Source organism: Capricornis sumatraensis, chromosome 16 (genome assembly GCF_032405125.1).
Source record: "Capricornis sumatraensis isolate serow.1 chromosome 16, serow.2, whole genome shotgun sequence".
NCBI classification, from domain to species: domain Eukaryota; kingdom Metazoa; phylum Chordata; class Mammalia; order Artiodactyla; family Bovidae; genus Capricornis; species Capricornis sumatraensis.
The window spans coordinates 30,164,801-30,188,351 of NC_091084.1; the positions used below are offsets into that span (position 1 = coordinate 30,164,801).

Sequence of the window (23,551 nt, forward strand, 5' to 3'; positions counted from 1 at the left end):
CTTTCCCTCCCCTCTCCTTCCCACCTCTTCTCTCTCTCACACACACATGCTCCCCTCCCCCTCAGATTAGATTGGATTCCAGTTTTATAAGTCCATTCTGACACCTACAGCCAACCAACTGCTCCATTTAATAGGAAAGACACTGTGACTGAAATTAACTCCAGAGGGGGAGATTTCCAAGCCATTGCGCAGACAGGCTTGTCTGCTTGCCAGCAGTGTGGACTAGGCGGCCCCCACTTTGCCACACCTCCTTGTTTCCCTCCCCCATGCCACAGAGGAAACACCCTTGCCTCTGTAAATCCATCTTAGGTCCAGACGGGCTGGGTGGGGTACCCACCCCCACAGGGATAAGTGCAGACCAAATACACAGAATTAAGAGTCAGTGTGGAAGCTAGATGGAGTGGACTTGGAGTTGGATAGATTGAGTTACAATGCCATCTCCACTGCTTATTAGCTGTGCAACTTTGGGGGATCTTCCATTGTGGTGTGCATTGTGGTGACTCTGGGGGATCTTCCATTGTGGTGTGCATTGTGGTGACTCTGGGGGATCTTCCATTGTGGTGTGCATTGTGGTGACTCTGGGGGATCTTTCTAGTTGTGGCAGTGGGCTCAGTAGTTGCAGCACACCAGCCTAGTTGCCCCATAGCCTATAGGATCCTAGCTCCCTGACCAGGGATCGAACCCATGTCCCTTGCATTGGAAGGCAGATTCTCAACCACTGGATCACCAGGGAAGTCCTGACCCTCATTCCATTTCTGCTGGATGAATGAATAGCAGATTGAGAGCTCATTCGCCTAGGTTAGGCTCTGATGTTTGCCAAAATGAGGACTTCCTTAGAAAGAGAAGAGGTTTGACCAGCTACTACCAGACTGGTTTTTCCCATTAGATCCATGTTCAGCTTTGCTTAAGCCAGAGGGCCAGCAGCCTGGAAGCTCTGTAGACAAGATGAACTTGATTTTGCTAAAAGCCCTGGGTCCTGGCATCCCCTCATCCCTTGTGGGTTAGGACTCTGGTCATTCAGAACTGAATATAGTAGGATGAACCAGACATGAAATAGGAAGCTTCATCCAGGACTGAGCAGTGGAGGGAAATTCCAGAACACACACATGAAAATATTCCAGGTGAGGATGGAGGGAATAGTGGCTGGGTTGGTTAGGATAGTGTTCCCCAAAGCCTGAGCTGACTGCATGTCTGATCTACAAATCAGTTTGTCAGGCTCACCACCACTGCCAGCCAGCTCCTACTGGTGCCCTATCCATCACAGGAGAAAATAAGAAATAAGGGGGGGCAACTTTGTATAACCTGTCCCTGCTCCTGGAAGACAAATCAAAATCCACATCTTACAGATGGTGGCTTCCCCGCTTCATCGTCTCATGCCAAAGAGGGTGTGTATCTCCATGGTGGCGCTAGGGCCCAGGGCTTGTAGTAAAATCAAGTTCATCTTAACAACATATACTTTGGTGCTCCTCATACTCCTAAGGCACTCAGCATGCATGATGCTTCCTAGGCTGATTCTATAGGATCCTACGGGTAACAGAGTCAGTAAATAATCTATAATTATTTATATATTAATATTCAGAGTCCATTCTGTGTATCAGACTCTGAAAGCTGGGCACACACACACACACACACAAGCTCTACTGCTGGGCAAAAGAGTGTAGCCATCGTGAGCACTGACTTGACAGTAGGCTAGTCTGAGCTTACATCCTGATTCTACCCTTACTAGCCATGTGGCCTCAGGCCTGTCATTCAATATGATGAAGCTCTAGTTCCACCCCTCCTTACTCTTAAAGGACGTGAGAACCCTGCTTTTCATCAGCTAACACCAGTTGGAAATCCTGATGACGTTAAAGTGTATCTGCTCGTCTAAAATGCTAAACTCTTTCAGTGAAAGATGCCTTAGCATGGGACCTGAGTCAGTTCATCTCAGCTCCATCACTCACCAGTTTTGGGGCCTTGAGGAAGTTAAATAATCTGAGAGTCAGTTTCTTTGCCTCTAAAATGGGGATAATCTTAACACCAATCTCATTGTATTGTTGTGAAGATTAAGTAAGACAAATGCCTCGAAAACACGTAACTCAGTGCCTGGAACACGATAAATGTTTGACAAATCTTAGCTGTCGTTATTAATTAAACTCCTAACAGAAGAGGAAGCAGAGGCTCAAGAAGTTAAGTAACTTGAGGAGGGACAAATTAGAAGTTTGAGCCTAACATATACACAATACTTAAATAAAATAGATAATAGCAAAGAAGAAAGAGGGGTGTAGGCTGAAATGGGATATTGGGATTGACATATTTACACTACTATGTATAAAATAGACAACTAATGAAGACCCACTGTATAACTCAAAAAAGCTACTCAATGCTCTGTGGTGACTTAAATGGGAAGGAAATCCGCAAAAGGGGGCTATGTGTATACATATAGCTGATTTACCTTGCTGTACAGTAGAAAGTAACACAACATTGTAAACAAGTATATTCCAATAAAAATGAAAAAAGAAGATAACCAATAAGGACCTACTGTCCAGCACAGGGAACTATACTCCATATTTTGTAATAACCCACAGGGGAAAATAATCTGATAAATATGTATGTGTATGTATTTACATGGTACACCAGAAACTAACACTGTAAATCAACTATACTTCAATTCAAAAAAAAAAACAAACAAGTTAAGTATCTTGCCGAGAGACACGCCTGGGATCTGAATCCAGGTCTCTGACATGGAGACCAGTTTGGGCACCCGAGTGGCAGTGGCTCAGTGTTCCCACGCATGAAGCCAGAGCTCCAGTGTCCACCAAAGAGCAGGACGGCGGGCATTCAGGTACCACCAAGGACAGGGGGAGACAGCTCTCTGGACAGAAGGCAGAGTGAAGAGACAGAGCAGCTTATTAAATGATGAACTTTTTACCGTTTGTTGATTCTAAATTAAAGCAAGTCTAGCCAACTTGCAGAGCCACCCACCAGCTTCGGCTTGATTGAAGTGAGCTGGATTGGAGTGACAGCGTCACGGGTGCTCACAGAGAAGGCTGAGAAAGGTCAGGAACAGAGGCTTAGGGAGCGACAAACAGCCAGAGGGGGGCCCTTCAGCAAGGCCTGGGAAGAGGAGGTGCCTCTGCCTGAACCCCCAGAGAATGACTGCAGCCATTCTTGACCTTGTGGCCCTTGACAGAAGGATGAATAGTAAGGTGATCTTAACCTCCAAATCAAAGGGGATCTGGAGGTTCCAAGCTGATCTGTAACTGGGCTTCGAGAGAGACAGTAGAAAGTAAGTCCATTATGAGATCAAAAGAATGCATCAGAGGCACCTGGGCTTTGCTCTTTTTGTTCTATATTCTGGCCTGTTTATTCATGGTCTGTTCATATCTGGATGAGATAATCCTTTATCGTGATAGACATCTGCAGGTACTCTGGTGGCCCAGAATACAGCCTGCAGCCCCTCCTCAGCCCTCTAACTCCTTCACTCCCCAGGCGGGTCCAGGGGGCACCCAGATCCACTTCTCATGGCGAAGCATCATAACCCTCAGGTTCTAATGCAAACCTTGGCTGGAATCACAGTTTTGGGAGCCAGCTCGTGGGGCAGAGAAACCTTCTAGGAAGGCTTTCTGTGGCAGGGGCATGGATGAATGTGTGGCCTGGCAGATGACAGAGAAAAAGTTTGGGAGGCAGGTTTGGCTTTTGGGTCAAGGTCGGTGGTTTCCAAACTTGTCTGCAACTGGAATCAGCCCCCTGGCACCCAGACTCACCCCACACACTATATTGTCATTAGTCTCCTTGCAGCTCGGGCTTTGGATGTTCTAAGCCACTCCCGTGGGGGATTTCAACAGGCAGTTGATCCAGGAATCCCTGGGAGGAGGAGTTCCATGCACACCCAGACTCCGCCTCTCCCACCGCAAGCACACGGTTCATCTCTGCGGGGGTCTCGCAGGTTGCTAGGCTGGGGGCGTCCGGCTCAGCACCACCGCTTTCTGAGAAGGCAGTGTCTAAGAAAGGGATTTCAGAGCCCTGGCAAAGTGCCCCCTGGCTTTTAAAATACCTCTTCCGCCTACTCCCTGACACCTGCAGCCCCCTTTGCTGCGACAAAGCTCTTTATTCCACAATGAGAGTGAAGGCTTAGAACAGCAACGCCCCTGGGAGAAGAAAGAGTGACTCCAATTCATGCTACGCTCTACAGGCCTGATGAGGAGGAAGAGGGGAGGCTCAGCCATGTCGCCTGCCTGTGAAAACAGGAAAGCTGGAGGGAGGTCCCTTATTTTAGAAATGAGGAAGCGGGGTCCCAGGGGTGTGCTGTGATCCCGCCAAAGCCATCTGTCCAGAAGGTCAGCCACAGAGCCTGGGGGCAGAGGAGACCCTTTTCACTCTCGACACAACTTGGTGAGGGGCTGGCGCTGACTGTGAAGAATGAAGGCGCATCCCGTAGGTGTCCACAGTGGATCTTTGTATGAGACACCATGCTGCCCCCGAAACTGTTTGGAAGTATATGGGGCATTTTTTTCATTGACAACAATGTGCTTCCCAGATGGCGCTAGTGGTAAAGAATGCTCCTGCCAATGCAGGGGACATAAGAGGAGACGTAAGAGACACGGGTTTGATCCCTGGGTTAGGAAGATACCCTGGATACACTCTAGTATTATTGCCTGGAGAATCCCATGGACAGAGAATCCTATGGACAGAGGAGTCTGGCAGGCTATGGTCCACAGGGTCGCAGAGAGTCGGATACGACTGAAGCGGCTCAGCACAGCACGCAGCACAACAATGCCTATGGGTGTTGCTGGCATCAATGAGCGGGATCCAGAGACACTAAATACCCTGTGATGCATGGGCCAGTGCTGCCCAAGGAAGAATGGTCCAGCCCCAAGGGCCATCAGTGTCCCCTTGGAAACACTATTTTTCCTTTTTTCTATTTTTTGCCATGCCACGTGGCATACAGGATCTTAGTTCCCCAACCAGGGATCGAACCCATGCCCCCTGCAGAGGAAGCACAGTGTCTTAACCACCAGACCACCTGGGAAATCCCAAGAAACATTATTAACCCCTGGGCTACAGTGGCTTCTGAGGCCCTTCTTCCCCCAAACCCCCCACTGGTCCCACATTGCGAGCTCTGCCATTGGGAAAGGCCGAGAGCGAGCCACTGGGAAAGGCCATTGCGAGCTTCCACATTGGCAAAGGAAGCAACTACCCCCAGGGAGGCTCCACAGGCACTGTGTGCCCCATGCCCGAGCAGTGGGGTTTCCCACAGCTGCCACTCTGCCCCATTATCTGGAGTTAAGCCTTGGGTACAAGGGAGGCTGGAGATGCCCCCAGGGCAGCTTCAGGTCAGAGGGTAAAAATGCCCCCTGGATGGTGTGCAACCCAGCCTGCTCCTGCTGGGACGCTCTGCGCTTCTGGCTTTGCTTGCTTGCTTGCTGAGTTGCTTCAGTCGTGTCCAACTCTTTGCAACCCTATGGACTGTAACCTGCCAGGTTTCTCTGCCCATAGATGTAGACAAAGAGTCAGACCAAATAACCATCTGCCCCATGCTCAGCCCAAGCAGCCCTGGGCCCCTGTGGGTGCCACACAGAGCCAAGGGCTTGCTGGGAGGGCTGCCCTTTCTTGATCAGAGAGGACACTAAGTGGTGAATTTGGGTACTCATGCTGCTGCCTGGCTGCCTACTGTGGGTACCACTCGCCCCTTAATCTAGGGTGCTTATCCCTCTCCTTCAAATCAAGGTTTCTTGATCTGACAGCGAGGTGAGGTTAGATTGACAGGCCATTACCAGGTAAAGCGTCCAGGGACATTTTATTTATTCACTGGGCTTCCTGTATCCTCTTGAGCCTCAGTTTCCTCATCCATAAAGGGGGTGGTCCAGCTCCTTCCCTGATGGCTCAGTGGTAAAGAACCCACCTGCCAAGCAGGAGACACAGGAGATGTGGGTTCAATCCCTGGGTCAGGAAAATCCCCTGGAGGAAGAAATGGCAACCACTCTAGTAGTATTCTTGCCTGGGAAATCCCATGGACAGAGGAGCCTGGCGGGCTAGTCTATGGGCTCGCAAAGAGTTGAACGTAACTTAGCGACTAAACAACAACCACCAGCTGCTTACCCCATCACAGTGAGCAGCAAATGAGGCAGAGCATGTGAAAGTATGCGGCGGACTCTAAAGCTCTACGCAAAAAAGTCCGTCTGTGCAGGGGGTACATGGAGGAGAGCATGGCAACCCACTCCAGTATTCTAGCCTGGAGAATCATACAGACAGAGGGGCCTGGCGAGGTACAGTCCATGAGTGAATAAGCATGCATGCCTGCATGCTGAGGGTACTGATTTTCTCATCAACTTTCTAGGCACTCAATGCCCCTCTGATTCCAGGGCCCATGCCTGCACACCTTGGGCCTGCCAGGTCCTAGCTCCCCTGGCCTGCTGTTCCAAGGACTGCCTCCCACACCTTGCCCATCTGAGGCAGGGTCCAGAGGGCCTGGCAATAAGCAGCAGACACATAGTAGGGCAAATCTCATATGTACCCCATGGTGACTACTGCCTGCCCACGAGGACACCTTCATTTCCTAGGAAGAAAGATAGAGGGGAAAAAATCTGCAAAAGATATCAGCCAGGCCTGTCAGCAATGGTTCCTGCGAGACTTTATATGTAGGAAGATGAGCTGACATTTACGGTGGGAAGTTTTATTTCTGTGGTAAATAACCTCTAATGGTGTAGGTCATTACACTAATTACAGCAGATAATTAATTTTCTAATTCTTTTTTTTTTAAGGTGGCCAGATATTACAAGAGAAACATAATTTATCCCTTTTCTTCCTGGGCAGATATGACAGGGCTTGTCTCGTCATCCTGAGATTGGAAGGCAAGCTTTCCTCCAGCCCCTCTTCCACCAAGAGGCTCCCTGGGGTCCCAGGGGCTCCTAGCCCTCCTCTCCCAATGAAACTGTTCTCATGCAAAAGCGCTTTCCTTGCCACCATCTGGGGATGATTTTCCTCAGATCTGCCCAGCTTCCCTGAGGCCTCGGGCACTTGGGCTGGTGTTGATCTTCAAAGCTTTGACTGGAGGCCTGTCTCATGCCCTTCGTGGGGGAGAATCGGCTACAGCCAGCCAGGCCCCCATCACCACGCACACTCCCACCTCCGAGCCACGGCACTCATGTTCCCTACCATCTGGATGCTCAGGCACCCCTTTCTATTAAAGCCCGTCTGGGACCATGGCTCCTCTTGGCTTTCAGCTCAGTAACCATAACTCTGTGCATGAGTGTACCCATGCAGCACCCAACAGGGAACATGGGCAACTCCAGCACCAGGCACACTGCACATGTTACCTCATTAAATTTTTGAAGGAGGTTTCCATATCCTTATTTTGGAGCTGAGAAAACTAAGGCTCGGTGACGTGAAGTGCCTTGTCCAGGATCAAGCACCTGGGGATGCAGCCAAGTTGGACAGGCATCTGGCTTAGAGCCCATGCGCTTTCTCTTGCTCCCTTGACCCCATGGTTGACATTCCTCTCTTTTTTATCAGGAATTAGGCTCCTTGTGTTCCTCTGGGTGGTGCAGTGGTAAAGAATCCACCTGCCAATGCAGCAGACGCAGAAGACACGGGTTTGATCCCCGGGTCAGAAAGATCCCCTGCAGGAGAAAACGGCAACCACTCCAGTATTCTTGCCTGGAGAAGTGTATGGGCAGAGGAGCCTGGTGGGCTACAGTCCATAGGGTCGCAGAGTCGGACACAACTGAGCACGCGTGCACGTCCCTCTTGCACCTGAGTGTTTCATTTTCCAAACTCCCGCAGCTCCGGTCAGGACCACTCTTTTTCTCCAAGGAGACCGTAAGTGCCGCCTCTGTATACTCCATTGTCCCAGATTTCCAGAGACCATCGTGGGCTGGACACCTGGGACTTCTCAGTTGTTATCCTGATATATTTTTAAAATTAATTTTTATTGGAGTATACTTGTTATCCTGACATTTTAAAGGGATTTACGTTTTATAAGGGTTTCCCAGGTAGCTGAGTGGTAAAGAATCTGCCTGCCAATGCAAGAGACGCAAGAGCTGAATCCCTCCGTCAGGAAGATGCCCTGGAGGAGGAAACGGCAACACACTCCAGTACTCTTGCTTGGAAAATTCCATGGACAGAGGAGCCTGGTGGGCTACAGTCCACAAGTTCACAAAGAATTGAACATGACCAAGTACACAAACACATGTTTTATAATATAAAGCCTGTCCACCCCATATGGGGGCTTCCCTCGTAGCTCAGTCGGTAAAGAATCTGCCTGCAATGCAGGAGACCCAGGTTTGATTCCTGGGTTGGGAAGATTCCCTGGAGAACGAAATGGCAGCCCATTCCAGTATCCTTGCCTGGAGAATCCCATGGACAGGGGAGCCTGGCGGGCTACAGTCCGTGTGGTGGCAAGTGTCGAACACGACTCAGCGCCTAAACCACTACCACCCCAGATTGCATGTGAACCTTGCAACATGAGGGAGACATCCTTACATCGTTATTCCAGTTCTAAGGATAAGAGACAGAGGCACCCAGGAGGACACACATACAGACAGAAATAGAATCAGATCTGTACCCTGTCCCGAGATATCGCTGCCACAATGCCAGCTTATGGAACTGAGGACAGGATGGCACGAATGAACCCACAGGGGAAGCCTCTGCTCAGGGCCTTTCCTGGGGCACGAGAGCATATGCTCCCCGTATCCTCTGAGCTCAGGAGGAAGCAGCAGGAGCCTGACTCCCTGGGGGCCTTGCGTGCCCTGTCCACCTTCCTGGTACAGTTAGAACCACTGGTTTCAGAGCAGGACAAGCCTCCCCATCTCAGCATGCACTCACCCACTTGAGTTATCACCACTGCACGGTCAGGCCCTCACCCTGAGTCTAGCCCCAGCCTCTCCCCTGAGCTTCAGCCTGTCTCTCAAATATATCTCTCCCTACTCCTCACAGCTCCTCCTTGAGCTTTCATTCATTCATTTGCTCATTCAAAAAAGTCCTCATTGACTCAAACAGATACTTGTACACTCATGTTCACAGCAGCATTATTTGCAATGGCCAAAAGGTGGGAGCAACTCAAGTGTCCACTGACACTTAGATAAGCTGAATATGGCATATAAATACAAAGGGATATTATTCAGCCTTGAAAAGGAAAAAAATTCTGACTGCATGCTACAACATGGATGCACCTCGAAGCACTATGTTAAGTGAAATAAGCTGAACACGAAAGAATGTCTGTTATATGATGCCACTTACATAAGACGCCGAGAGTAGTCAAATTCAGAGGCATGGGAAGTAGAAGGGTGGTTGCCAGGTGCTGGCGGAGCGGGGAAAAGGGAGTTACTGAATAAAAAGTTCAGAGTTTCACTTCGGGATGATGGAAAAATTCTGGAGATGGTGGTGGTGATGGTTGTACAACAAGGCAAATGTACTTAATGCTACAGAACTGGACCCTTCAGATGGTTAAAATGGTAAATTCTACGTTGTGTATATTCTACCACTATTTTAAAAAAGCTTTATTGTGTGCCTATTATGTGCCAGGGACTCATTCTAGCTGGAGAAGAGAGACAATCAACACATAAGGAAACTGACGCTGTAGGTCAAGCAGTTGATAAGTGCTATGAAGAGAAATAAACAGAGCAAAGAGGGAAGGAGAATGATGGGGAGGGGCTGCTATTTCATACAGGGGGTAAGGGACAGCCTCTGTTCTAAGGTGGTGCTGGAGCACACACTGGAAGGCAGTTTGGAGTGAGCCACGTGGGTGGCTGGGAGGAAGGTGTCCCTGATGGAAAACCAGCAAGTTCAAGGGCCCCGAGGCTGCGGCCAGCGAGACTGGAGCAGAGTGAGCCAGGATTGGTCTGCGGGGGGAGGGGGCGGCAGTGGTGGTGGGGGGGTGGTGGGGCGCAGTGGCTAGACCATACAGTGCTTGTAGGCCAGACTTTGCATTTCATCAGTATAAACTTCTTATTGTGTTTCTTGGATTTCAGACCTTAGACTAACTTAGATGTCATGACTAAGAGCCTGGACTCTGATGTCAGTCTTCCTGTTCACATTCCAGCCTCTGCTTCCCAGATGCAAATCCTTGAGCAACACACTGACCATCTCAGGGTTATTTTCCTCATCTGTAAAATGGGGATGATGATACCAAGATCGTGTTGGTGTCCTTCATGTAGTAAGCACTCAATTCACGTCAGCTTTTATTATTCTGGCTTGCTTTGATTTTTCCTCTCTTGCCCTCAACAGCTGATCAGTTGCCAACTTCTAAGCACCCTTCAGCTGGCCTGGAGGGGCTCCTCACATGGCCACGTATCTCCAGCACAGGGGCCAGATTGCTTGAAGAACAGCTAGGCTCCTGACACAAGACCCACCTGTGCCTGCACAGACCCTCTTCCACACACTTCTTCCTTTCTTTGACCATTTACTCCTCTCCCCTTGGTTCCAGGCTGACTTCTCCCAGGCTGCCTGCTCCCAGACAGGACCTGACTGCCTACCCAGCCTGGCATCCCCCCAGGCCACCTCCTTGCAGAGGTTCTCCCAGCCTGCTCACCTGGCCTTCCCAGGATGCACATACCTCCACAAAGCCTCACCCATCCATTCATCTACCTTTCTTTTCTTCCACTTTCTGAGTTCAGGTCTGGCGTGTCTTCTCCATGCCTAGCTAGGTCACTACTTGGTTTCCCAGGCAATGCTTCTGCCTCTTCCCTGCAGTTGCATATACCTATGTGGCTATCACATCAGTCCTGCTCCTGCTCCATCTGCTAAAGTCCCTCCAAGTCCCTGCAGAGTGGCCCCAGCCTGGCCCCGAGCATGGCAAACCCACATGGAACGTGCACTTTCCAGACTCAGATGGAAATTAGAAATGGCAGATTGATCAGTGCTAATGAGGCTTAAAAAACCCAAAAATATAGACCTAGAGATTAAAAAAAAAAAGATGAAGAAGAATCAGCTCTACTTCAAGTGTAAATCTGCTCCACAGAGAGGAGGTCTAGGGGTTTTTACTGATATAGGTCATACTCTGGAAGCGGGGAGGGGGATGTGTCTGTGCTGGGTACCCCGGGGGTGTGAGGTCTGGTTTGGAGGCTCAGCGATGCTGACAGGCAAGTGCCTCTGGCCAGGCAGCTTCCCTGGTGCCAAGACCCCAGCGCCCCCAGTTATCCCTCTGGGTCTTTTCTAAGGGGTCTGCATGACTGCCGGGCAGACTGGGCCAGGAAGCTCCAAGGTTACTCCTCCCTGAGCCAGGGGGCCGCAGAGCTGATGGCTGCCAGGCTGAGCCCCGGGCTGGGCGTGTGGGTGGCCACGTGCCAGCGGGAGGCCTGCTCTGGGACCTGGGACAGCTCCCAGGGAGCCCTGGGGACAGAAGACAGTGCTCTCCCCACCCAGGAGGCAGCAGCCAGAGGGGCCTAGACAGGCAGAGGGAGCCGCGGAAACGGCAAGTGACAGACACAGACAATGGAAGACACCGAGCCGGTTGGGGAGACGCAGCAGAGGCTCTGAAATGTGGGGGAGGGGAGGGAAGCGAGAAAGAAGAGAAGAGAGCCCAGTGCAGCCTCACGGGACCCGGGGGACGGCAAATTGAGGCGGGGGACAACTGACTGCAGAGACTCACTCAGAGTCGGGTAGAGCAGTGGCCAGACTGCTCCCCCACCCTCCTGGCACTGCGGCAGGGCATGGGGGTGACATCTCCCACCCCGGGGCCCCTCTGTCCTCCTTCTCACAGTCCCCGAGCTTGCTGGAAAGAGAAAGAGACAGCAAGACAGGCCAAAGGGGGCCCGGCCGCATGGCCTGTGGATGGGTCATTGAATGCACTTAATAGGCCTGCTGCTAATTGGCTTAACAAACAAAACACACATCTGCTCAGCTCAGAGGCCAGGGAGCCGTGTAGATCTCCACTCTTAAGACCCTGCAGCGAGTCCTGCCATTTCAGGTGAAGGCTTGGTAGAACACACTGAGGTGGGTGGGGGTGATGGGGTCTGGAGGGCAGGAGGCACACAGCCCACCCTGCCAAGCGGCCTCCCACAAGGGCTAAGGGAGGTCCGGGCTATGTCTCTGCTACCACTAACCCATGTGACCACATGCTTGGTCTGGCAGAAACTGATGGCCCCGCTGCACCAAGGCTCACAGCAGCCATGAGAAATAAGAATGGTGTTGCCCCCAATTTATAGGTTCGAAGACTGAGGCAGAGAGGGGCAACTACACTGCCCAAGCTTAGAGAGCAGGCAGAGCGTGGAGCCAGGGTCCGAAAACAGGCATCTGGGCTCCAGATGCTATGCCCTGGGAGAGAGAAGGAGTTTGTCCTACACATCGTCCATATTTGACTGCTTTAGGGTATGACTAGAGCACAATCGGAGAAGAGTGTCTGGTTCAAATTCCTGCTCTGATCTGCTTCCCAGATGTACAACCTTGAGCAGGTCATATGACTACTGTGGGCCTGTTCCCTCATCTATAAAACTGGGAAACCAGCACTGAAGTCCCAGGGTTGAGATGACTAAATGAAATAGGGCACATAATGTGCTCAGAAGGGTGGCTGGCACATCACAGGCACTCAGTAAACGAGAGACATTTATATTTTATAGGCAGGAGAACTTTGGTGTCAGAGGTGGGGCAGGGGTGGGTGACAGGCAAGGAAGGGGCCCTTGGAAAGACACCCCGCCCACCCCAGAGCCCTCTGGCTGGAGGTCCATCCAGGAGGAGCCCTCCACCAGGGTTCCTGGGCCTTTTGCTGCTGCCCCATTTCTCCTCGCTCAGCGGAGAGGATGGGCCCATCTGAGAGCTCTCCTGAAGACACCTGCCCTGCTGGACCAGGGGAGGGGCTCCAGCAGGGCTTCTGGAAGCAGGACCTCACCTGCTTCTACACTCTGTGCTCCCTAGGAAGCCCAGGAGGAGACCCCCAGAGCTGCAGCCCAGCCAGTGTTCACTAGCATCATGCCCAAGCTATTATTTCATGGCCCAGTACTGGACCCCAGGATGCTCAGAGACTAGAAAAAGGCAGTCAGTTCAGCCTAAAGCGCAGTCTCTGGGGACATTTGTATGTTGAAAGAAGCCCGAAGGAAGAGAACATTGTTTATCAGGAAAGAATATATCAGAATATCAGTCATCAGGGGCAGGCAACTATTTTAGTGAGCTTCTGTGTGTGCATGTGTGCACATGTATGCACGTATGTGTGCATGTATGTGTGTGTGTACAGATACACGTGTGCGACTGTGTGTTTGGGTGTTGAGACAAATATCTGCCCATCTAACCTCCAACAACCTCCACTTAAAAAAATTTTTTTAAAAATTTATTTTAATTGGAGGCTAATTACTGATGTTGAAGCTGAAACTCCAATACTTTGGCCACCTGATGTAAAGAGCTGACTCATTGGAAAAGACCCTGATGCTGGGAAAGATTGAGGGCAGAAGGAGGAGATGACAGAGGATGAGATGGCTGGAGGGCATCACCAACTCAATGGACATGGATTTGGGTGGACTCTGGGAGTTGGTGATGGACAGGGAGGCCTGGCGTGTTGTGGTTCATGGAATTGCAAAGAGTCGGACACAACTGAGTGACTGAACTGAACTGAACTGAATTACTTTACAATATTGTGATGGTTTTTGCCATACATTCACATGAATCAGCCATGGGTGTACATGTGTTCCCCATCCTGAACCCCCCTCCCACCTCCCTCCCCATCCCATCCCACAGGGTCATCCCAGTGCACCAGCCCCGAGCATCCTGCCTCATGCATCTAACCTGGACTAACAACCTCCACTTTTGAGGCTTTTCCTCAGCCTTCTCCTGTGGCCAGTCCCTGAGCTAAGCTCTGGGGTGACAGAGGACAGCAACCTGGTCCCTGACCCTGGGGAGAAGCCCCCAGGCAGAGGGGGAGGGTCCATAGACAGAGGAGCTGGCTGAGCCACAGGCTTATCCCAGCTGGAGCAGGAGGGAGCCGTGTGGGGGCACCAAAGTCTCTCATTTGTAGCCTAGAGAGGGCACAGCCCTGGGCCCTGATGCACTGTTGGAGGGATGCTAGAAGTAAACTTGCTGCAGCCTCTACTCCAGAGAGTGACGCCTTCTACAGCCTGGTTATCACAGGCTAGCCACATGCAGTCTGAGATGCTCCCAAGGGTGGGAAGCTCACCACCTCTCCAGAGAGGCCACTGTGTCGTCAGGCCACTTGAGTGGTCAGGTTATAGTAAACAGTTGGATGTCTCCAACCCCCACCCCTTGGCACTGGTTCTGCTTCCTCCTGGGCCTTTAGGCAGCTGAAGGCAGGCACTGTGTTTCCTCAAAGCCTTCTCTTCTAAACCTTTCCATCCCCTTACCAGCCTGAACCCCTTATCCTAGCAGGGAGCAGGTCATCAAAGGGATTGGTTCTGAGAGCTGACATGCCACCAGGCAATTTGGTCAAAAGACAAGGGCTCACAAAGTCACTCTGGGGGTGGCCAACACTTACATTGAGTTTCATGACACAGGTCCAGCATGTGGCCGATAGATGGACTCTGTTGAAGGGAATGAACCCGAGAATTTTCAAAAAATTCAGACTAACGTGAATCTCTCTCCCTTCAATTTCTCCATATGTAAGAGCAATACTAATTCAGAGTAACCATCACTACCCATTTAGTAAGTGCTCACTATGTGCCAGGCACCATGAAAAGGGCTCTACATGTATCATCTCATTAAATTCTCCCAACAAAGCTAGAGGCAGACACTGTCTATGAAAGAAAAGGAAGCTAAATATTTAAAATGGAAAACCAACAAGGAGCTACTCTAGGGCACAGGGAACTCTGCTCGATGTTATGTGGCAGCCTGGATGGGAGAGGGGTTTAGGGGAGAATGGAGGCATGTATACATATGGTTGAATCCCTTTGTTGTCCGCCTGAAATGATCACAATATTGTTAATGGACTATACTCCAATATAAAATAAAAAGTTAAAAAGGAAGCTGAAGCTTATACAGATTAACTTGCTTATGTTTACTCTAATAGGGAGTGTCTACTTCAAAGCCAGATTTCCTACCAGGCTCAGGAGCAAGCTGATCCAGGTGGGTGCTAAGCATCTTAACTTTGCTGGAGACAATATCACCTTGTCCTTCAGCCTCCTGATCAGAAAAGACAACACAAAGCATCTAGCATTTGGGGTGACAACTGTACCAAGAGGGGTAGGTTGCTGGGTATAGTCAGTATCACCTGGTGGCCTGTGGGAATCCAGGTACCCGTCGGCTAAGAGGTCCGGCAGGAGACACCTCCGCCAGCCCGGGGTCCAGCCACTCTTCAGAGAAGGGGACCCTTGTCCTCCCACTAAAAACAGGTCTCCCAGCTGCGAGGGCCAGAGGGCCAGGGAAGATACAGACGCAACTAAATCCAGCCCTTGTTCCCTGTCAGCGCAGAAGGAGGGCTCTGGGTGCTCTAAAAACTGGGTTAAAAATGGCTTGGCTGTACCTATCTTATCTGCTTTGGACTGAAAGCCTTCAGCACGCAGCAGGTTTTCACGTAGAATTTTCCTTGCTAATCCCCCTTTGTTAGCTCTGATGCCGACATTGCAATACCAACCTCGTCTGGGTGATTTGAGAGGGATTACAGACCCTCAATCCTTCAGCGTGTGGGAGAAGAATGTTTTCTCAAATCAAATTTTACACAAACCTGTTTTCAAAAATAATCAAAGTGCAAATCCCTCCTCGGGATTGAAGGGTTGGGGAAGACACTTGTCTCTTCAAAATTCAACACGGCAAACGGAAGCTCGTCCTCCTGGAGGGCGAGGGGAAGGTACAGAGCCACCTGGCTGTTTAACGGCATTGACCCTTCTTGTCTTCCAGACTCTCACACTCACTAAGTGGGGCTCTGTGCATAGGAGGGAGGCTCAGACACTTTGGCATAGGTTGACACTGACCTGTGCTCAGAGGGGTACCATGAGCAAGGCGGGGAAGCAATGGGAAAGGTTCAAATTCAAGTTCAATGAACATCTACCAGTAGCCTATGGTGTGCCATGCAGTGTGCTGGGCATTGTGAGTGATGTGATGATGAATAAAGTCTGAGCCTTGCCTTAGGGAAATTACAGTCGAGCAGGGAAAGCAATTATACATCTAGAGAATCCTGAAATGGGACGGATCGGGGCAAGGGCTCTAACAGAGCAGCAAGGGACAGAGAAAGAAGATAGTTCTGCTCTTGTACAAGGCTTCCTGGAAGCATGGGGGAACATGGATGGGGTTGTGCTTCTTGTGGGCTGGCACCCTGGAGGTCTCAAAGGCTGTCCCATATTAAACAGGAAGCGGGCCAGCGGGACTCAGGCAGACCCATTCCGGGCCAGACTGTCACTAACTGTGTGACACTCAGGTGTCACTACACCCTTCTCAGCCTCTGCTTCCATGCTGTGGCATCACACTGCCCTGGCACTCCTTTCTGCCTGGCTTGGTAGAACAGGCCATCTTGAATGCTCCTTCCAGCTCCTATGTGAGGCTTTATTTAGAAGGTCAGGAAAAGGTAACAAACTATATAAGATGCTGCAGGCCTGCAGGCTTCATCCAAGTTGCTCAGGGCCCGGAGTCTGTGCTGCCCGGAATTGCTCTGGTGGCCGTGGCTGATCAGCTGGGCCCCAAAGCCACCTCCACTTGCAAATCCTCTTCCCTCTCACCAGCCCTTCCCACCGCCTCCACTCTCACCAACATCTGGGTTCCTCTGCAAGGTGGCCGCCTGCCCCTCAAGGCTGATCTTTGTCACAGATCAGAGTTGGGTGGTTCCTGAGCCTGGCTAGTCCCAGGAGCTGGGCTCTCCTCTCCTGGTCCCCGAGGGAGCTGCAGTGGGATACCTCTGGAAAGCCAAGCAAGGCCCCTGGTTATAAAGGGGCCTTGAAGTCGGATTTCGTCTGGGCTGTAACCAGGTACAGGCAGCAATGTGGCCAAGCCATAAACCCTCTCCTCCCTTGGCTGGCAAGGCTATGCCTGCCACCCACCGAGCCCCTGATGGGCTGTTCAACAGTGAGCAAATCACCCTTATGGGGGCCGATTAAAGATGGATGTGCGGTCCCTAAGGTTACTGGAAGCTCAGGCTGCTCTCAAATGCATAACCCTGATATTTTCTTCTTAAGCAATTCTTCTGCTCTTTGATGTTCTGCGGCAGCAAACAATCACATTCGGTTTGGTGCACAGGAGGGGGAGGGCGGAGAGAGGGCTGGGGGAGGGGGAGAGCCAGCCCAGCTCCGTCTGCCCATGCTTTCCGGGCAAATTCGGCCTTACCATTTCATCCCTGGCTGGTCAGGAATGCAGCAAGCTGTGGGTTGTTTTCCACAGCGCCCGAATCATGGGTATACGAGGGAAGTGGTGCCGGTGGTTGGGTATTATGGCTTTAAATGCAGAACTTCCCAACCGCTTTTTAAAAAAATTCCTGTGACTCACTTGTCAATTTCCCTTTGCCAGAATGCCCTGGGGGCTCAGGGGAAGGAACAAGGATGAGCTTTGGAATGGCTGTGTCTGGGAGAGGGGAGAAGGAAAGGGAAAGAGGAAAAGGGAGGACAGAGGGGCCCAGAAGAAGATGGGAAGGAAAAGAGAAGGCACGAAGGAGATGGATGGAGGTGGGAGAGAAGAGCAGAGAATCTAGGAGAAGAAATGGGAAAAAGAAGAACCCATCCTTTACGACACGCAAGAGAGGAGGTGATGATACAGCAAAGTCGCGATGTTGACTCGGAAAGGTCACTTTAGCCGAAACTGGGTTAAAATCATGGAAACCTGCTTCGGGGAGCAGAGCAAGTAGTGGAGGCTCAGATCATTTAAACCAGTGGTCCCCAACCCTTTTGGGACCAGGGACTGATTTCACAGAAGACAGTTTTTCCAGGGACCGGGGTGAGGGGAATGGTTTTGGGTTGATTCAAGGGCATCACATTTATTGTGTATTTATTTCTATGACTATCACATCAGCTGTACCTCAGATCATCAGGCATTAGATCCTGGGGGTTGGGGACCCCTGATTCAAACAACTTGTTCCAGGGTTGACCCCCTTCTCTGGGCTCCCCACCCTTCCTTTCTTTCATCCCTACCCCTTCCAAAGAGTAGCCAACCAAACTGTATTCCGATGCAGGGGCTTTTGTAATTTCTCTTCTGTGCACACCCAAATCATAGCCAGTGCCCTGCTCCCCGAAGCCAGGGGCCTTGTCCTGGCAGGTGGGGGAGGAATCAGAACTGGTTCCTGTGATACTGATGGGGGCAGCGTGTCTGAGGAAAAGCTGAGCCCTTTGCTGGCATTATGGCTACAGTGAATAAAATTACACCCATGTTTCTCCTGGCCAGACATCTGGGGAATAGGTGAGTATTTTCAAGTATTCCTTTTTAAGAGTGAAGCAGTAGGTTTCATTATCATATTTTAATTAAAAGGAAAAATCCTATTAAACAATTCCCAATGTATTGGGATTAGCAAAAACCAGCACCTGAGACCCAGTAACTCAGCATGTAGGAACACACTAACCAGACTTATTTTCCTCAGAAATTGTCTCTACACCTGCCCCTCCCCTCCCAGCCAAGGAAACGGCTTCCAGCAGGCTCTGGCCGTCCATCTGGGGAGGGCCAGGATGGGCTTACCATGCTTTCCTCTCTCTCTAAGGGACACGGTAGGAAGCCGTGTGTGTGCGTGCTAAGTCACTTCAGTCATGTCCAACTCTTTGAGACCCTACAGACTGTAGCCCACCAGGCTCCTCTGTCCATGGGATTGTCCAGGCAAGAATACTGGAGTGGGTTGCCGTTCCCTCGTCCAGGGGACCTTCCCAACCCAAGGATCGAACCCAAGTCTCTTAGGCTTCTTGCAAGGGCAGGCACATTCTTTAACAGTAACACCGCCTGGTAGGAGCCATGTCTCCCCAAAACATGTTGATACCCCCAAAACTTCCTACTCAAAGCACTGCTGGCAAGACACTGGTGTTAGAATGGGATAGTTGTGGGCTTAAAACCCACCGTCCGCACTTCTTAGATGTGTGACTCTAGGCGATTCCTTGATTTTTCCTGAGCTCCAATTTCCTAACTTTAAATGTGAATTTTATATCCTCTCTGTAGGGCTGCTGAAAGGATTAGAACTTACATATGAAAAGAAATTGTGGCTCAGCTGGTTAAAAATCCGCCTGCATGTGGGAGACCTGGGTTGGATCCCTGAGTTGGAAAGATCCCCTGGAGAAGGGAAAGGCAACCCACTCCAGTATTCTGGCCTGGAGAATTCCATGGACTGTATAGTCCATGGGGTCGCAAAGAGTCAGACACAACCAAGCGACTTTCACTTCATGAAAAGAAATTAGTACAGTGCCTAAGTTGTAGTTAGTAAGTAGATCAGAGCTGGGACTTCCCTGGTGGTCCAGCGGCTAGGACTCTGAGCTTTCAACTCAGGGGGCCTGGGTTCAATCCCTGCTCAGGGAACTAGATCTCTGCCCCCATATGTCACAACTAGGAGTCTTCACGGTACAACTGAAAAAGATCCTGCATGCCGCAGCTAAGACCCAGTGCAGCCAAATAATAACTTTTTAAAAATATTAAAAAACAAATCGGAGCTGTTATCTATTACCATTACTATTACCTATTCTTATTTTATTCATAGACAAGATAGAGGAACCACTTCCAGGAGTTCCTGATAAAACATATCCTGTTTCATGAAAACAGGAGTCTCTTCAATTAACCATTATAGCGGGCGGGTCGTACTTCCTCTTGCATCCTGGCCTTTGCACATGACACTCCCTGACTGGGAACCCACTTTCTACCCCTGTATCCCTACCGCTTTGCTTGGTTAACTCCTGCTCATCCATCAACTCTGGATTTGGAAGTCACTTCCCCAGAGAAGCCCTCCCTGTCGGGCGTGGAGGCCTGCCGTGGTTATACCCAGGTTTCTGGGTCTCTGCAGTTCCAGAGTTTCTCTCAGAGCATCCATAATGTCTGTGTGAGGGTCTGGAAAGCTCCTCTGAGACTGTGTGCTCCCTAAGAGCAGGGTCCAAGTCTAAGAGCATCCAGACCTTGAGCGTGCGTACAGACCCATGTCACTGTATACAGCAGATGCTCAAAAACAGATACATGAGAGAAATGGGAGAAAATGAGATACAGCTAGAGAAAAACGGGGAGGGAAAAGTGGCAATGGAAATGACCGTTGCACACGTAGACCACTGGGCGATCTCACTAGGATCACACATAAGATACGGCTTTCCCGCCCAAAGGCAATGCAAGGCGGAGGCTCTTAACTTTACACACAGGCTTTAATTTATTTGAATGATTCCTTCCGAATCCTTCAGGGCAAATGCCATGGTTAGGGCTCAAAGCCAGCCTCTGGGCTCTGGTCTGTTCATACACTTTCCCAAAAACTTGAGCATTAATCCCCGGCTCATCTCACCCACTGGAAAACCTTCCTCATTCTGCCTTCAAAAATGCCCCTTGAATCTGATCACGTCTCATCCCCCAAACCAACGTTCATTTCCTCTTACACAGACCTCGCCCCCATGTCTCCCTGTGCCCCTTCCTGGCCTCTGAGAGCAGGCCAGCCCCTGCCTCCTCCTCTGTGTCTGTTTCCCTTTCTTCTCCACCCTCCATTTTCCCCTACACAGTGCAGGCCCGGAGCTGCAACTCACTGAGACGTGTCACATAAGAGAACCGAGATGAGATGTGTTTCCCGCTGTGTGTGTGTGCGCGTGCGCGCATGAGTGTGTCCATGAACACAGATGTGTTCTGGCTTCAGCGAAAAAATACGAAACCCAGGCACATAGCCATACTTTTATCAAAAGCTTATTTATTCCACCCCTACTTTATTTTTTATAATAGAGAGAGGGAAATACACACATTGCGTTCTGTAGCTAATCAGGTTAGAACCACTCCAACTGGCAAGATGAGATTGTGTGTTTCCAGTCGGGGCGAGGCCACATCTCAGTCCCTCCTGCCATCCTGCCAAGCAATTCTTGTCTGATCGGATGCCAGGACTGGGAGCTGGTTGACCCAAGGGTCCCAAATAGAGATCACTTGTGACATAGATGGCTAAGTGCCACCTTCTTTCCAAACCCTAACAATGAAGGCTGATCACTCCGAAGGCTGCAGGGCTGCTGGGGAGGGGGCAATCCTAGTCTCAGCTCTTTATCTTTCAAGTCTAATTTCAGCATCCTCTGCGAACACATTAGTGCGAGAATGCCTCTTACAGTTAGTTGTCTGCATCCAAGACAAGCCTATAATGACCTCCCTGGTGTCTCATGCACGCGTACACTCACCCCCCCAAGCAGACACCCTCTCTGCCTCTGCACACAGCTGTCTGTGACTGCGGCAGCTTTCCCACGTGACCCGGCCAGTGGGGACCGATGTGGAGGCTTTTTAATTGTCTAGGGAGGAAAGGAGGGGGGTCGGGTCAGCATCAGCTCCAGAGTGACAGCCCAGAACCTCCTCCAGCTCCCAGATGGGAGGGTCCTGACTCAGAAGAGAGACATGGACTTGGAAGAGAGAGCAGAGACTGAGGCTGGAGGCAATGGCAGCAGCATCACTGATTGCTGATTCCTGCCCCAGGAAGCAGAGGGAACCGAGGCCGAGGATGTGACCTTGCACTGCCATCAGCCCACTGCCTCATTCCAGGGCGTGCGATCCCCACCCCCCCCACTGGAACACAGGAGAAGGAAACAAGCAATGACGCTTATAATTCACAGCTCAGCCCTTCATGTGCCCTGAAGAGGCATAATTGCGTCCATTTTACCAATCAGGTAAACTGAGGCTTGAGAGCCTGATGTTTCGTAGCTGGTAAGTAGAAGAACTAGGATTCCAGCTCATGTCTTTGGCCACCCAGCCTGTGCTCTCCTGCCACACCAGCCTGCCTCTCTCCCCAGCCTGCCTCTTTCTCCCCAGCAGCTTTCCCCACTCCCCCAGTCCCTCCCCTGCACCTCCCACTGTGTTCATTTCCACCTCTCACTCAGCCCTTGCAATCACCCTTGAGCTGTTTCTGGTTTGTAAACCCCACTCTCAACCCCACTGGATCATAAGCTCCTAAAAGGCAGAAACCGTGGACTCGGGATCCTGTCGTATCTGAGTCTTAGGATGCTCTGGACACCATAGTGCTGTTCACTAAGCAGATTCTGGGCTTTATAAACAGCTATCAGGTAAGGCTCACGGTGCCTGCCAGAGCGAACCAGGACCAGCACATGCACATGTCAGGGGGGGGACGTCAACCAGATTCTGCTCTTATTTCCCAGGCCATCCCCACCCCCAGCCTGGCATCAGGAGAGCACGTGGGCAAGGCACACACTGGCAGGGCTTGGCTGATTCCTGGTGGGTGGGGACCTGGCACACTATGTAACCTTTCTGACTTATGGGTCACTGGGAGCACGCATCCTGACTTAACAGGGAGGTGATAAGGAGAAAGAGCAACGTGTTTAAAGCTGGGGGAATGGGGACTTCCCTGGTGGTCCAGTGGCTAAGACTCTGCGCTCCCAATGCAGGGGCCTCCGAGTTCGATCCCTGGTCAGGGAGCTGACCAGGAACCGACCTAAGACTCAGATACGACAGGATCCCAAGTCCATGGTTTCTGCCTTTTAGGAGCTTATGATCCAGTGGGGTTGAGAGTGGGGCTTACAAACCAGAAGCAGCTCAAGGGCTGTTTCTTGATGGCAAGGGCTAAGTGAGAGGTGGAAATGAACACAGATGGTAAAATTTCAGTAATTGTTAAAACTGGGTGATGAGCATAAGGGAGTTCATTGGCTAACCTCTATACTTCTGTGTATATTTGAAAAATTTTTCATAATTACAATACCCCAAAGAGGCAAAATAATACATGCAAAAAGGTGATGATGCTAAAAGCATTGAGGACTTTGTCCTGGCATATGCGTGATGCTTGCGTGCTTGTGATCGACTCTCTGAGACACAATGGATGGTAGCCCACCAGGCTCCTCTGTCCCTGGGATTTTCCAGGCAAGAATACTGGAGTGAGTTGCCATTTCCTCCTCCAGGGGATATTCCCCACCCAGGGACCAAACCTGCGTCTCCTGTATCTCCTGCATTGGCAGGCAGATTCTTTACAACTGAACCACCTGGGAAGCCCGGCACACGCAAAGTGCCCACTAAATCATTTTCCATTTTGCATTTCTCCTTTTCCATGCTCCCCAGAGACCGAGCTTCCTTCCCTTAGTAGAAAGCCCACCTTTGACAGCCCCCAGTAGCAGAAAACAAACAAGAATTAGCTGAGCTCTGTTAAGTACAGAAATCCCACCTCAGTTGTCACATGACTGAAGCCAGGTGACTCCTCCAGGGCTCCAACCTACTGGCTGCCATTCACTGGCACTTTATTTACAAGCTAGCCCCTGTGCTAAGCTCTGAAAGTGCATCCTCTCTTTAATCCACCCAGTCCCCAGTGGGTGAACAGTATAACTATCTCCATCTGTCCAGCTCTGAGCTCTCTTTCTCCTTTGGTCTTCCCTGAGCTCTGGAACTGTCTGCGAGAATCTGCATTTTTATACAAATCGGTGCACAAGCCTTGCCCCCACTGGCCACAGTCCCTGGGTACAATCTGGGGGACAAACTCGAGAACAATCTGGCCCCCAAGCCAAGGTGTCTGGTGGGACCCCAGGTTCACAAGGTCACACGGTGGCTGCTGGGAGAGCAGGAGCACCACGGCACCAGGTGGTGGTTTGGAAAG

At 50.8% G+C, this 23,551-nt stretch overlaps 1 protein-coding gene and 1 non-coding gene across 2 annotated transcripts in view; one reads left to right on the forward strand and one right to left on the reverse strand.

Moving 5' to 3' along the window:
* Positions 1-23,551, reverse strand: part of DSCAML1 (DS cell adhesion molecule like 1) — a 344,836-nt gene that overhangs the window by 176,070 nt on the left and 145,215 nt on the right. The window lies entirely within an intron of this gene.
* Positions 19,254-19,326, forward strand: TRNAE-UUC (transfer RNA glutamic acid (anticodon UUC)). Its single transcript has one exon. It is a non-coding gene; the product is annotated as a tRNA-Glu (tRNA).